This window comes from Montipora foliosa, chromosome 6, assembly GCF_036669935.1.
Source record: "Montipora foliosa isolate CH-2021 chromosome 6, ASM3666993v2, whole genome shotgun sequence".
In the NCBI taxonomy this organism is placed as follows: Eukaryota; Metazoa; Cnidaria; class Anthozoa; order Scleractinia; family Acroporidae; genus Montipora; species Montipora foliosa.
The window spans coordinates 11,851,065-11,863,564 of record NC_090874.1 but is presented as its reverse complement, the minus strand read 5'-3'; the positions used below and the strand labels follow the sequence as shown (position 1 = coordinate 11,863,564).

The 12,500-nt window shown below is 38.4% G+C and overlaps 1 protein-coding gene and 1 long non-coding RNA gene across 8 annotated transcripts in view; one reads left to right on the top strand and one right to left on the bottom strand.

The window, feature by feature from the left end:
- The window catches only part of LOC138006691 (tachykinin-like peptides receptor 86C), a 51,326-nt gene that overhangs the window by 32,412 nt on the left and 6,414 nt on the right, over positions 1-12,500 (bottom strand). For 4 of the 7 annotated variants that reach the window (XR_011123926.1, XM_068853165.1, XM_068853169.1 and 1 more), the window contains exon 2: positions 2,255-2,372. The gene's annotated coding sequence lies outside the window, so the exon portion shown is untranslated. Of the gene's footprint in view, positions 1-2,254; positions 2,373-2,623; positions 2,650-6,337; positions 6,403-7,455; positions 7,643-12,500 lie in introns of those variants that run through there. The other 3 variants (XM_068853166.1, XM_068853168.1, XM_068853167.1) reach the window with 3 other exon arrangements.
- Positions 6,033-12,500, top strand: part of LOC138006692 (uncharacterized) — a 16,146-nt gene continuing 9,678 nt past the window's right edge. The window contains exon 1 of the long non-coding RNA XR_011123927.1: positions 6,033-6,164. This is a non-coding gene — a long non-coding RNA (uncharacterized lncRNA). The remainder of the gene's footprint in view (positions 6,165-12,500) is intronic.

The window sequence follows — 12,500 nt, the reverse complement described above, 5'->3', positions numbered from 1 at the left end:
TTCAATCATTTAGAATGATGTGTAGCTTTAGTTTGAACTGTTTTTGGCTGATATGTTGGGCATATTTTACACTGTTGCCTTCAGAATGGCGATGAGTTAAAATTACGGCTTTGTCTTTCCAAGTATCTTCAATAAACTCCGGAGCTAACTTATTTTATCTTAAACTCAGAAACAAAGAAATGCTTGGGACCAGTAAAGTACTGCAAAAGGAGCATGTGACGTGACGTTCCCGTTAGCATTGCAATTGGTCCTTGTTGGAGCATGTTCTCGCCGCAATTAGCGCACGGTTCACTCGCTACGTTTGTAGTTGTTATAGAACCTTAACCGACTTAAATTTACTAAAACTTTAAACTCTATTTGACAACGCCGCGGTTGCAACGTGCCTTACCTTAAATTCCACAAACATGTGCTGCGTAAGTCAACTTGTTTTTCATTTGCTTGTGAAGTAGAATAATTCATGAACTATGGAATGATTTGGAATAATTTTACAGCAAAAAGTGCGTCTAGTTTAAATGAAAACCGCGCAAGATATTGACTTTCTAGGAAGAAAAGAAAAGGCTTTTTTGTCTTCTCGGGGGCTAAAGATTAGTTTATCTCTGTCCGTTTCCCGAGAGATCAATTTCACGAGCCAATAAGCGAAGAAGTCTTTTTTACTAGTTACAGCGAAAGCGGATTAACTATATGACGTTTTTAAATGGTAAATGGAGGCTGGAGGCAAAAGAAATAAACAAAACAATACAAAGAAAAAAAATAAAAATCAGGGAAGATTAAGTAACGCGGTTATTCTGATGTAAATCTCACTCGAATGTAGTAGCCTTCTCTAATTACTGTAGAACCATTAAGTACATTGGTACAATTTGATGAAATCTGTCCGCCACGTTTAGAATGTCAGTACGAAGCTTGATTGCACAACTGTACAAGAGATAAAAATCGACGAAAGGTTGAAAAGCAAGCCGAAATTGTTGACACAATAAGAAATCCGGCCCTCGAGCTGAATCGCCAGAGGCTATGCTTTTCAAAATCACAGCTATGAACTTTGTTAGTACTTTAAAAAGCCAATTCATGTTTTATGACCATAAATTCAGGCATTCGTTTTAGCATCACCCATTGTGTCTTTATTACTTTTAATAGTAGGTTGCACGTAAACTCCCGCAGAAAAAAAAGCTAAGATATTAAAAATAAAACTCCTTCCCCATTCCCACGAAAGAAAAACAAGGAAACAAGAAAGCGAAAGAGAGTCAAAAGGCCTCCAAAGGCATCCTTGTCTTCCTCAAAATGATCTTGAACATGCAAAACCATAGATATTGTGAATAAGAACTTCCGCAAAGGAAAAATAGGTATATACTTATGACACCAGCTTCGTAAAGAAATGAACTGAATTGGCTGAAACATTACTCAACAACAAAAATCGTTACTACGTAACTGCATGGCAAATGTCACAGTTCAATTTACAATCAGGGGTACTTATGAGAGAATCGATGAAAATTTTTCGAAAAGACGAAGGTCATGCAAGAGTTTAAAATTAAATGAAATCAAAATTTGATAATTTTCGGAGGGCTAACTATGTTGTGACTTTTCATAAAAAAAAAAAAGGGCAGATAACATTTTCAAAGTGGCAAAATCAACCAGTGAATTCACTTTTCGGCTTCCAAGTCCCTAAATGTATCTGTTCCATACATTCTCTGTTAGAGAATCAGCACACGCGCATACTTTAATTTATCCGCAGGTTTTTAAAATCCACACCCAAATATTGCGTATAATCCTTATCACAGATGCAGGAACACTTTATGTGGTCAAACTAAAAAAATTGGCGTCGAGTTCCAAATTCATCTCAGAAGGAACGGTAAGAAGGCATTGCAAAACACTGAATCAAAACTGCAGCTATTGAAATAAAAATTTCGGAAACAAATGTTTAATCGGATGCCGCCATGGCCATGTTGAAAAAGGAAGTTTTCAACACTTCCAAGAAATATATCAGTGCTCTTTCATTAGCTATAATCCCCTCTTTTTTTTATTAGGTCTTTAATCTGTAGCATAAATAATTTTATCTTTTTCCTATTGAACGTTTGGATACTCCGATCTTGGCACAAAATTACCTGTGTCTTTGTAAGTAATAACGATTTTAAGGTAATAGAGAAACATTTTCTCTGATGCCAATTTAAGAAAAAGTCTTCGCTTTACTCAACTAAAGGCTTCCGAGTCAACATTCATGAATTTCCCATAAAAGATCGCAAAGAATATAGAGAATTCTTACCTCACATTCGGCTGCTATGCCGGTTTCTTGCATTTGTTATTAAATTCTCGGCACACACTCCACAGCCTCGAATTCCGCAGCTTAACAAAAGGCCCCGAAATGACTTTCTTCTCTTCACCTACATTTGATAAAACGAGAAATTGTCATCGCGTCATAACTGAATATGTAAATTTGTTCCCCTTGAAGGATCAAGTGAATAAGACTTCCTGCATAGCTTGTTCCTCACTGATAAATTACGCAACAAATTGGGCGCAATTTACGAAAACGTATTGAATTAAACCGTGGGCGGCATTGAACCGAATTTTCGAAATTTTGCGCTGCTGCAACGCTTTTAAAAATTACCAATTGAAAGGACGTTTAGAGAATTACCGTCAGTGATGTTTTCTGCACAATCACGGGCAGTAATCACCTTAAATTTCCACTTAGAAATGTTTATGTTCAACACATTGTTAGTTGACGTGCGATTTTCTCGCTGACCTAACGACATCAGCCTGTTGGATCAGTCGCAGCAAAGCGGATCACACTTCATTGTGAATTGAGTAATTTGTACGGAAACGAAACGCTCCATTCTCATCCAATCCAGTTTTAAGACAGAAATTTTGTTTGTTGAAAGGCAATCTTTTTTTAACCGCAAAACGGCGTAAAAGACATTTTTCTGTCATTAACTTCTGGGGAATTCCTTCCGGAACTTTTATTAATTTTCTAATGTCGTGGTTTAAAGGGTGACAAACAATGTATGGTTGGGTAAATAGCTTAATGTCGGCTTGTATATATATAAAAGTATTTTCCACCTGCAGTCGTAAGTGCATGCACTGGTAAACTTTTAAGTAATATATCACTTTAGTAGTAAAACACATACATCCTCAAATCTTTTCAGAAAGAACAATTATGAACTGCCATTGAAATAGAAGAGTATTCGCAAGTAACTGATTCGACGGATTTTTTTCCACAAGAACGAGTTTAGAAATATCCTAAAGCATCCTCTACAATCATTATATAATATAAACATAGCTATATGCTATATATTATATGACTATAATATATATATATGTATATATATATATATATATATATATATATATATATATATATATATATATATATATATATAACTGCAGACAGTACTGTTTCGGCCTCCTGGGCCTCATCTGTGCAGTATATATATATATACATTTTTTTTTCCTTATTTTTTTCAAAGCAAAGGAACATTAGATGCATTGAAACGACGTGTTTATGCAATCTAACATCTTACACAAACAGAATGGCTTCTTGCCAATATTCACTCAGAACTTTAAAATGTGTTTCGACACAGTATATCTGGACCGTAATTCCACCTTATCTAAGATGATATATTTGGAACGATAATCCCTTTCATTTCTCGTTCTGTCGACGAGTACGTCACCAAAGGACAATTTACGGATCAGCCTTGTATACATTCCTGTAAGTCGTACCTTATATGTACAAAAGCTGTTCTCCTCTTTTTGACGGAAAACCATTACCGCTTATTTTATTAAGGCTCCATTAGCTTCGGCATACAACTACAACAAGGTGACAATAACAACGTGTTTTGAATGGTAAACGCATTTTGGTTTCCAGCAAGGTAAATGAAACGTTCAGTAAGAAATTTAGCTGCCAGTAAAGTAAAAAATCAATGTTGCTTTAATACAATTAAAAAAACTCGAGCAATTTTGACTAAACCAAATCAAATCCTCGCACTTTGCATTTTCAATTCAAAAAGTTGCTTTGAAAATCTGAAAAGGCAGCATTAATTATTTTAACCGATCATGATAAGAAAGCAGGTTGCTAAGTTGCAAAAAGATCCAGCGGAAACATTAGAAACGGAGAGGCCCCACCACATGCGAGCTGAATAACTGCCAGTACTTTTTGTTTGTCTGTTTGAGACCATTTGCGCAGCAAATTATAATTTGGTGTCATATAGTTAAAAATCTCCCTTAGTCCGTACATTTTACCCGGTCGTTTGTTCAAAATACCTCATTCTTTTGCCACAAGAGACGCCACCTGCCCCGAAAGCTAAAATCCATTATTTCAGGCTCAAAAGCTGTGGAAATTTATAAAGTTTTCCAAATACAATAATTAAAGTTATCAGGCTACCAGTTTTCAAGTCCACCTAAATTCGTTTCGTTGAAGTTGTGTCATGATTTCTAATTAATGAAGCTGGTTTCCGTCAAGACTGACTAATGCATCGCCTAATGGTTCAGCCTCAGTTGACATCGACGCAAATCGGATCTGACGACACAGGAAATAAATTATTTCGTGGGTGTGAAATGACAGTTTTTTAACCTTACTTGCTCCAAGGAAATGTGAATTGAACACCAGGCGAACGCTATATCAGCTCACTGGCTGTTGTTTTTTTTTTCAAAAGACCATAAAGTATCCTATCGAATTTACTTCCTTGTTTTTTTATTCATGAGGACATCCTCTTTTTTATCAGTTTATCCCGATTCTTTATGCTGTGATTGTCTTCTGACACAGTGAGTCTTAACTATAGTTACTTAGGAAAAATGTTTAAGTAGAAAAAAAACAAGAGACAACTATTTGATTGAAGCATTGAACTTAGAATTACGGGTATATACGGTTTTCGCTATAACCGACGCCCGCGATATTTGCGACCTGCAGGTCCAGCACTGACTGTTCGCCATGCGCTCTTTAATTGAGACTGCTCGCAGTCTACTCATTTTTCTCAGTTGCCTGTGTCCAGAGACACTACCTCGTTAAGCACGAGTGTGGTGTCTTCTGCAAGAGGTTATGGACCAAAATCAAATCGTCGACAATTTCACACATCTAGGACATCCTATTGAAAAGCAGTTATTAATTAACACTAATGGCGATCGTCATTGTCTTTCTCTTTGGAACAAAAGTATTCGTAGAATAAAAGGCCTCCGGTAGCACATATGTGGAAATAGTTGGGACAATCGCCATGTGACGAAGTTACACCACGCGATTTGTCCTCTGATTATGGTGAAAATAATCTCGCTTATCCCATTTTGGGAGAATTTCCTTTGCCAGGCCGCGAGTAAAATATCACATAGACCGTATTCATAAATGGCGGCCAAGAAATTTGTCTTTTGTCTTAATGCCGATCACTGTCCTCACTAGCCTCGTTAGAACGGACAAATTAAAAAAAAACGTTTGCTTCAAAGTGAGGCTAGTGAGGATGATTAGCACAAAGACTAAAGAATAATTTCTTGGCCGCCATTTATGAATACGGTCTATGTATGATTCGGTCTCTGTAGAAATAGACGGACATTGACATTTGAGGGCCCCTCATTTGCAAGGCCCCTCAACTTAAGGGGGGTGAGGGGGCATTGTCCCCAGAAAATGTTGACATCTAGAGGCTCGGAAATACCATTTTTAGCGCTCTACAACAAGTTGCAAAAAAAAAACACCTTTTCTAGCTTCCAATACCCGCCGTATCTAGAATTTAAACCTTTCTCACTTCCATTCCCCTCTCCCCCTTTCAATGTTAACTGTTTAAGTTTGCAACAAATTTTTCGTCTTGCTAGCAACACTGATAAGGGGAAGAACGGGACTGCAGTGTGAGAGATAATAGGTTAATTAAAAACGCCCCAAGAAGGTGAATTGTCTCCACTATTTTTGCAACTTGTTGTAGCAATCGATCTGAATAATTTCAAAAAGCAGTATGATTCATTTTTTATAATGCAGCTGGGCACCACCAGAAAACCGCAATCTGAACTTCCATTGTTCGTCTACTGTCTTATTTACGTACACAGACAGCAAAATTTGCATTTTCTAACGACTTTCATAAGGTGCTTTCACGTGACGTCACGGCGGCCATGTTGGTGTCCCCAACTAATCCTCCGGGAATCGAGCTCTATCATCATGCAAACGCTTTCTTTTGTTTCGGTGGAAAAACAAGCTTACTGATCAGGTGAGTGAAAACACTCTCTTGGAAGCCTTACTATCAAATCAGTCGACCGAAGCTTATTCAAGAATCAGTACGTAAAATAAGCAACGTCGTAATCATATGGTCGAATGAACAATGATGAAGTCTGACAACTAGTTAGGTGATTTAATGTGAAATGGCCGAATTTCGTCACCTACCTTAGGGCTTCTTGAATCCAAAAGAAAAAAAGTGTGTTTACATTGCTGATACTTCTTTGATGCAGTTCAGTGGAAGCGAAAAATCACCGCACACCCAAACGAGGTTGGCAAGGCCACTTATTTTCAATTCAAGATGGCGACAAACACACTTGTCTGAATGCAAACGGCACAAAAATGAGCTTTCTTCCTATTGCCGGTTTTCACTGTCACACCATCATCAAAACCATTCAATAAATTAAGTCAAGAATCAAAGAGATAAAAGAAGATGAATATTCAAACAGTCTCACAAAGGTTCAGCTCTGTGCGATGTTTCGTGCGGGATATATTCGCAGAAATGTTTTACTCAAATTTATAAGGAGAGACGCCATGTTTGTGTCCCTCTCAGGGGCACAAACATGGCAGCCGGGTGCTGACAAAAAAATATGTTATCGAGTTTTGCTATAAAAAGCCAGTAGTCGTCTTCTGAGGGCTCATTATACTCATACAAGGACTGTTCAGATTGCAAAATCTCAGCAGATAAGTCACTTTTTTAACGTACGTGATAGCATTCTCAACCGCAATTTTAATATCGTGTCACGCAAAAGCTTAGAAATTCAACCTTGCTTTATCACAAGACGAAAACCCCTATCAAACTGAAAATTTGTGAAAAGACAAGTCTTCAGCTGTTCTAATAACTAACTAAACTAAAATCTCAAAAAAATTGATAATTCCTTATTTTTTAGTTTTGATGACGTCACGTGAAAACCTAGAATTGCATCTATATTATTGCTGCAAAATTGAGAGTGTAGTTATGGATAAAAAGCAACGCCGAGATTGCATTGTTTGTCACGAGCTGCTTGCTGTAACCAGAGTAATCGGCGACATGTAATCAAGTAGCCGGCGTAATTCCGGCGGTCGCCGGCTCGTTTTGAAAACCCTGCCGGGGCGGCCATCGAAGCTGAGTGAGTCTTAGCAAACTTTATGAGGCGATTATCCAAACAGAGTTCAGCCTGTGTTTAGCCAAATGGCGTTCCCTTGCCAGTTATACTGCTTTTCACTGTCGAACACACTAATAGCCATTACTAGCTGAGCAAAAGAAGAAAGCATTTATCTATGTAGTACAAGCATAAGCAACTTACTTTTAGAAAGCTCTTGGCCCAGTTGTTTTGTTCAAAGCCAGATGAAACTAAATCCTGGATAACAGAAAACTTGAATTACTGTTAATCTTTCGATTTGAAAAAAAAAAAGTTTGTAGCCTTCAATTCTGACATAGACATTTGCTTGCTTCTTTTTAAAGGACTAAGCTTCAATATTTAGTTGACTCGGCGGATATTTAATCGCAAATTGGTGTTAATCAGACCTTGACGACTGTATCCTGAAGGTAAATTATTGAACAATTTACCTTCCTAAATAGGAAAGTATAAAATTAATTAATTGTGCTCACGGGTCAGTAATGTTGAGAGTGCAGAAACATCTGAAGCAACCTTGCTACGACTTTTTTCAACTTGAAAAGTCATTGGACTTTCATTAGCTAAACAAGAAATGATGCGTGCTTTGTAATCAGTGGATGTTTAACGCACTTGTGACGATTTATCAGTAGTTTGGGAACTGTGACCTTGAGTGAAAACCACTTGAATGAGTTTGGGAAGTTTGGAAAGCAATCAAGAAGTTCGGCATTCCGTTTCCATCGAAAGTTCCTGCGTGCTTCACTGAAGAAGTTTATTTCAAGGGGAATAGTTGATTTCTCTATTAGTAAAGCTGAAACATTACGCACGTACGTACGAACTGAACTAATACTGGAGTATTCTGAGTATTTAAATTACGAGTGGCCATTCTGTTTCGCTTCGGTTGTTCGGAGATAAGTGGCGTTTTCACTTATCAACTGCGCCGCTAAACAAGCCGAATGCATTTAATTAATAACCACTGTTCACTAAAGTTAAGTGTGATTCTAAACATTTAAAAAGGACAGGACATTTTTAATCAATGAACGGAACTTGATAAATTGAATGCCGAAACAAAGTAACGACATAGAATTAATTATCTGTCTTGTTTATCACGAAGGCGGTGCTCTTGGCGGTAAAGCCAAACCAAAAAACCAACTCGTTAGAAAGATCTTTTGTTTACCGTAGGGCAACTGCGTGGAATGCACTTCCATCTATGTAACTTTTTTTTTTTGATGAGTAGTTTCAAAGCATTTTTGATTATAAAATTAAATCAGATGACGCTTTTGCAATAGATATGATTAATTATGACACGATTTAAGTGGTCCCAGGGCTAATATTAAACTAAAATCAACCGATCAGCTCGCTTCATTTCTTGTTTCGCGAGGGCTAATATCGAATAAACCACGCGATTAAGCGCAATGCAAGATAAAAAAATCAAGATCAAGATGGCGGATAGAAGGAACTACTTTTCGCGCAAACATCAATACAGAGTCCCGATTGGATTAGTTGACACATAAATCTTGAAATATAAAAAGAAGAGTATCCCGGTATCACGCATGTTCTAGTTGTAACGAATGTCATCACTTATCAATCTCGTCACCAGAGCCCACGGATCTTTTGGTAAGCGCCAAGACACGGAGCTCTGGAATATTCAATTCCAGAACTGTGTTGATTGGCTAATTGATTTATCAAACTGCTCATGCTTAAACTACCGGCCGAGTGTAAAATAGCTTGTAATTTACGAATATGGAGCAAAACTTTCCAACTAAACTTGTAATTACGAAGATTTGTCGCTGCTGTTGTAGACCCTTGAGCTCTAATGATCCTCCGATTTCACTTTTCGGTCAAACCGGAACTCCTAAAATCTTGGAGTTCCGGAAATTTATTATTCCGGAGCTCCGTGGCTTGGCGCCGACCAAAAGATACGTGGGCTTTGGGAACGAGATTAAATCACTTATGAGCTAATCGGAAGCGACGTTATAATTCGTGCGGGAATTTTCACGTGCGCGTGCGTGTAAAGAAATTCTTGATTATGAAACAATCACTAATGAGCTAAGGGCTGAGAGGAATTTTCACGCGTAAGTGTAAATTTCCCGCATGAATTATAACGTCACTTCCGATTGGCTTATAAACGGTGACATTCGCTACGTCTCGAACACGAGCAATACCGTAACACTGTCCTTTAACATTTTCTCACGGACTCGAATAACGGTAAAGCAGTTGAAGTGACGGAATCCTCATCTTTAAGCGAGAAGTACTATACAGAAATATCATGAAAGTATACAAATTCTAAATGCAGGTTCCAGTCGTGTAATAAATCTTCTGCTGACCAAGCTGGCCCTCGGGCCCGTTTCTCGAAAGACTCGGAAAACTCATCGGGCCCGAAAGTTATTTGTGAATTGAAACTGCTATCCGCTAGTTTTGGAAAGCTGATCTTTTAAAGTGCCCCTGTGATCAAAAAAACCACTTCCTTTTTTCCTTCAGATTTTGAAAGTGTGTTTGCTTAACATCTGACTGGCAAAATTTTGAGCTTTGATTTTTATCCAAAGGCCGTTTACTTTAAGTGTAAGTTTTGGATTTCACGGTCCGCCATTACTCACGTCCAAAACTGACCGATTGGACCTCAGACGGTTGGATCCAGGGAAAAGTGACGTCAGAGGCTCACTAGCTTAAAATTTCAGCGTGTGAACGCAGCTTATTATATATGCAAAGCGTGAGTTTAAAAGTCTGAAAGCCCAAAACCCCCGTGCTGCATATTAATTCTGCGACGTACACACGTATTGCATTCTTAAACTAGTGAGCCTTCGACGTCATTTTCTCCTCGATCCAGCTCTCTCAAGAACATAATGTTAGTAATGGCGGACCATTAAATAGGAAAATTACAGTTAAAATAAAGAGGTGTCTTTTTGAAATCAAGGCTTAAAACGTGGGTCACTTAGTGTTTTGTTAACATAGTTTTGAAATCCAAAGAAAAATATGAATTGATTTTTTGGTCACAGGGGCACTTTAAGGTGTTCTCGAGATAACAAAAAGCAGAAGTTTGATGACTTAAATCCAAGGTTGTTTTGATCGGCCTCGAGTGCTCAGGAAATATGATCCAATATGGTCCTTTCCCTTCTTAAAATACATAGGGAATTGTAACATCCGAAAATGGCGCGAAAAGTTTCGGGACTTTCGAGAAAAGGACTCCTGGGGCCCGTTTTTCGAAAGTCCCGAAACTTTTCGGGCCCTTTTCGGGTGTCACAATCCGCGCTATATCTTATGAACAGAGGGACTTTAAGACATTAAACTTCACAATCATTTTGCTTTTTGTAATTTTGAAAGCATGTCAAAAGAACAGCCTGCCAAAGCAAGCAAATGACAGTTTCGTATTAGGCTTATCGGGTCCGAAAAGTTCTCGGGAGGTCCGAGAAACGGGCCCCTGGGTCGTACTGAGGGAATATCGGTCCTCGGTTTTTTAGGTATGGACCTCGCTCCGATCTGTCTGTGTTGCCAGTATCTCGGGGTCGATATTGAGGGTCATGAAGAGGTAAAATGGGAGCTGGGATTGACCTGATTTTTCTGTGTGAAATGAGATTTGATCCCTGGGAACTGGGATTTTGTTACTGGGAATGCGAGATAAAGAGTCATTGGTGCAAATGAGATCTGCATTATTAGAGGTCATCAGGTATTCCTTCTGCTCAAAATTCCTGATGTCAAATATTTCAAGCGGTCTTCTTGCGTTCCTGGCCACTGCCATGTGAGAGAATGAGGTCCTTCCTGATGCCAACAGACTTGTTTTTGAACCTCAAAGCTCCGTCCCTACCTACAACATCCCTTGTTTGTTTGTTTGTTTGTTTTTTTGTTTGTTGTTTGCTTGTTCAGTGAAATGATCTGATGTAGCGAACGGTCTTGTATGTCGATTTGGTAGCTTGGTAGCAGGACTATTTTCTAATATCATTAACAAGCACGCAACAATTTAGCTCGATTTGAATCAAAATATTTCGGACGAATCTCTCAGCCTCTTCAGCCGAACCGCTTTCGAACTTTTGAAAGGGTCCCGTGGCTCTATGATGTGCGTTTACGACAGCCAATTTTCGGGTAAAAAGTTTTCAATATATCTCAGATAACACTATTAGCCATGAAATCTCGTCTTAAGTTTATACTTTCATGTCTTGAAAATGCATGAGAACAGAAGTTAGTTTCTCAGTATTAAAGATCAACTTATGAGCGCCATTTGGAGTGGCATTATTTTGTGGGCAGAGCAATATGGGTATAAATTAGAACAGACAAACAATTTTACCCTTTATGAACAATGTGCCATGCATATATATAAAATCGGTTCATAAATTGAGTCGAGGATATTGAAATCCATGAGTTAGCAACTTAGGGCAAAGGGAGCCCGCACGATCCGTTTGTGCAACCGTTTGTAATTTTATATTAACTGTATTGGATTCACCGTTCGCTTCTTCTGAAGCGATATATCGATAAATATGTGCATGGACCAATGCTAAATAAACGTTGTATTACCTTACCTGCAGTGTACTGTAGTTCTTTTGCCTCAGAAGTGGTATTTTGAGCGTGAATATTTCGGCCATTCTTCTGCGAAGTTTGAAAGCGGAGCGATGCGATTTTCTGGGGAAAAATCGCCCGGCAGTGGAGCCCTTCAAAAATTACCTTCCACCCTTGTCTTTCTATTTAGAGGCACAGTAAACAACGAACTCGAAATCTTCAAAATCGCTCAAAATGTATACCCCTTTTGAGGCGAGAGAACGACAGTACAACCCATGTAAAGTAATACAACATTTATTAATTTTAGCGTTAGTCCATGGATATATTTATCGATATATCGCTACAGAAGAAGCAAACTGCGAATCGAATTCATTTATTATAAAATTACAAACGGTTACACAACGGATTGTGGGCTCCCTGCTCTTATGTCTCGTCCACACGTATCCGGATATTTTTTAATCCGCAACTTTTTCTTTGCGGATTCAAAACGTTCCACTCTGGAGAGCGGGTTCAAAAAGTTGCTGATTCGCCGGATACGTGTGGACGGAAGGCGAATCCGTAAAGAAAAACCCTAACCGTAACCCACCCTGAATTTGCTATTTTTCGTCGAAATGACAAAATAAAATAAAATAAAAAATTGGAGAGTGTAAGAGTGTCCGTAATGCCAATAGGTCCGCAGCGCGTGCATAAATCACGAAAATAAACAGGTCTGTTGGAAGCGTGCTTGAGTTTTAACAAATGAGCCCCAA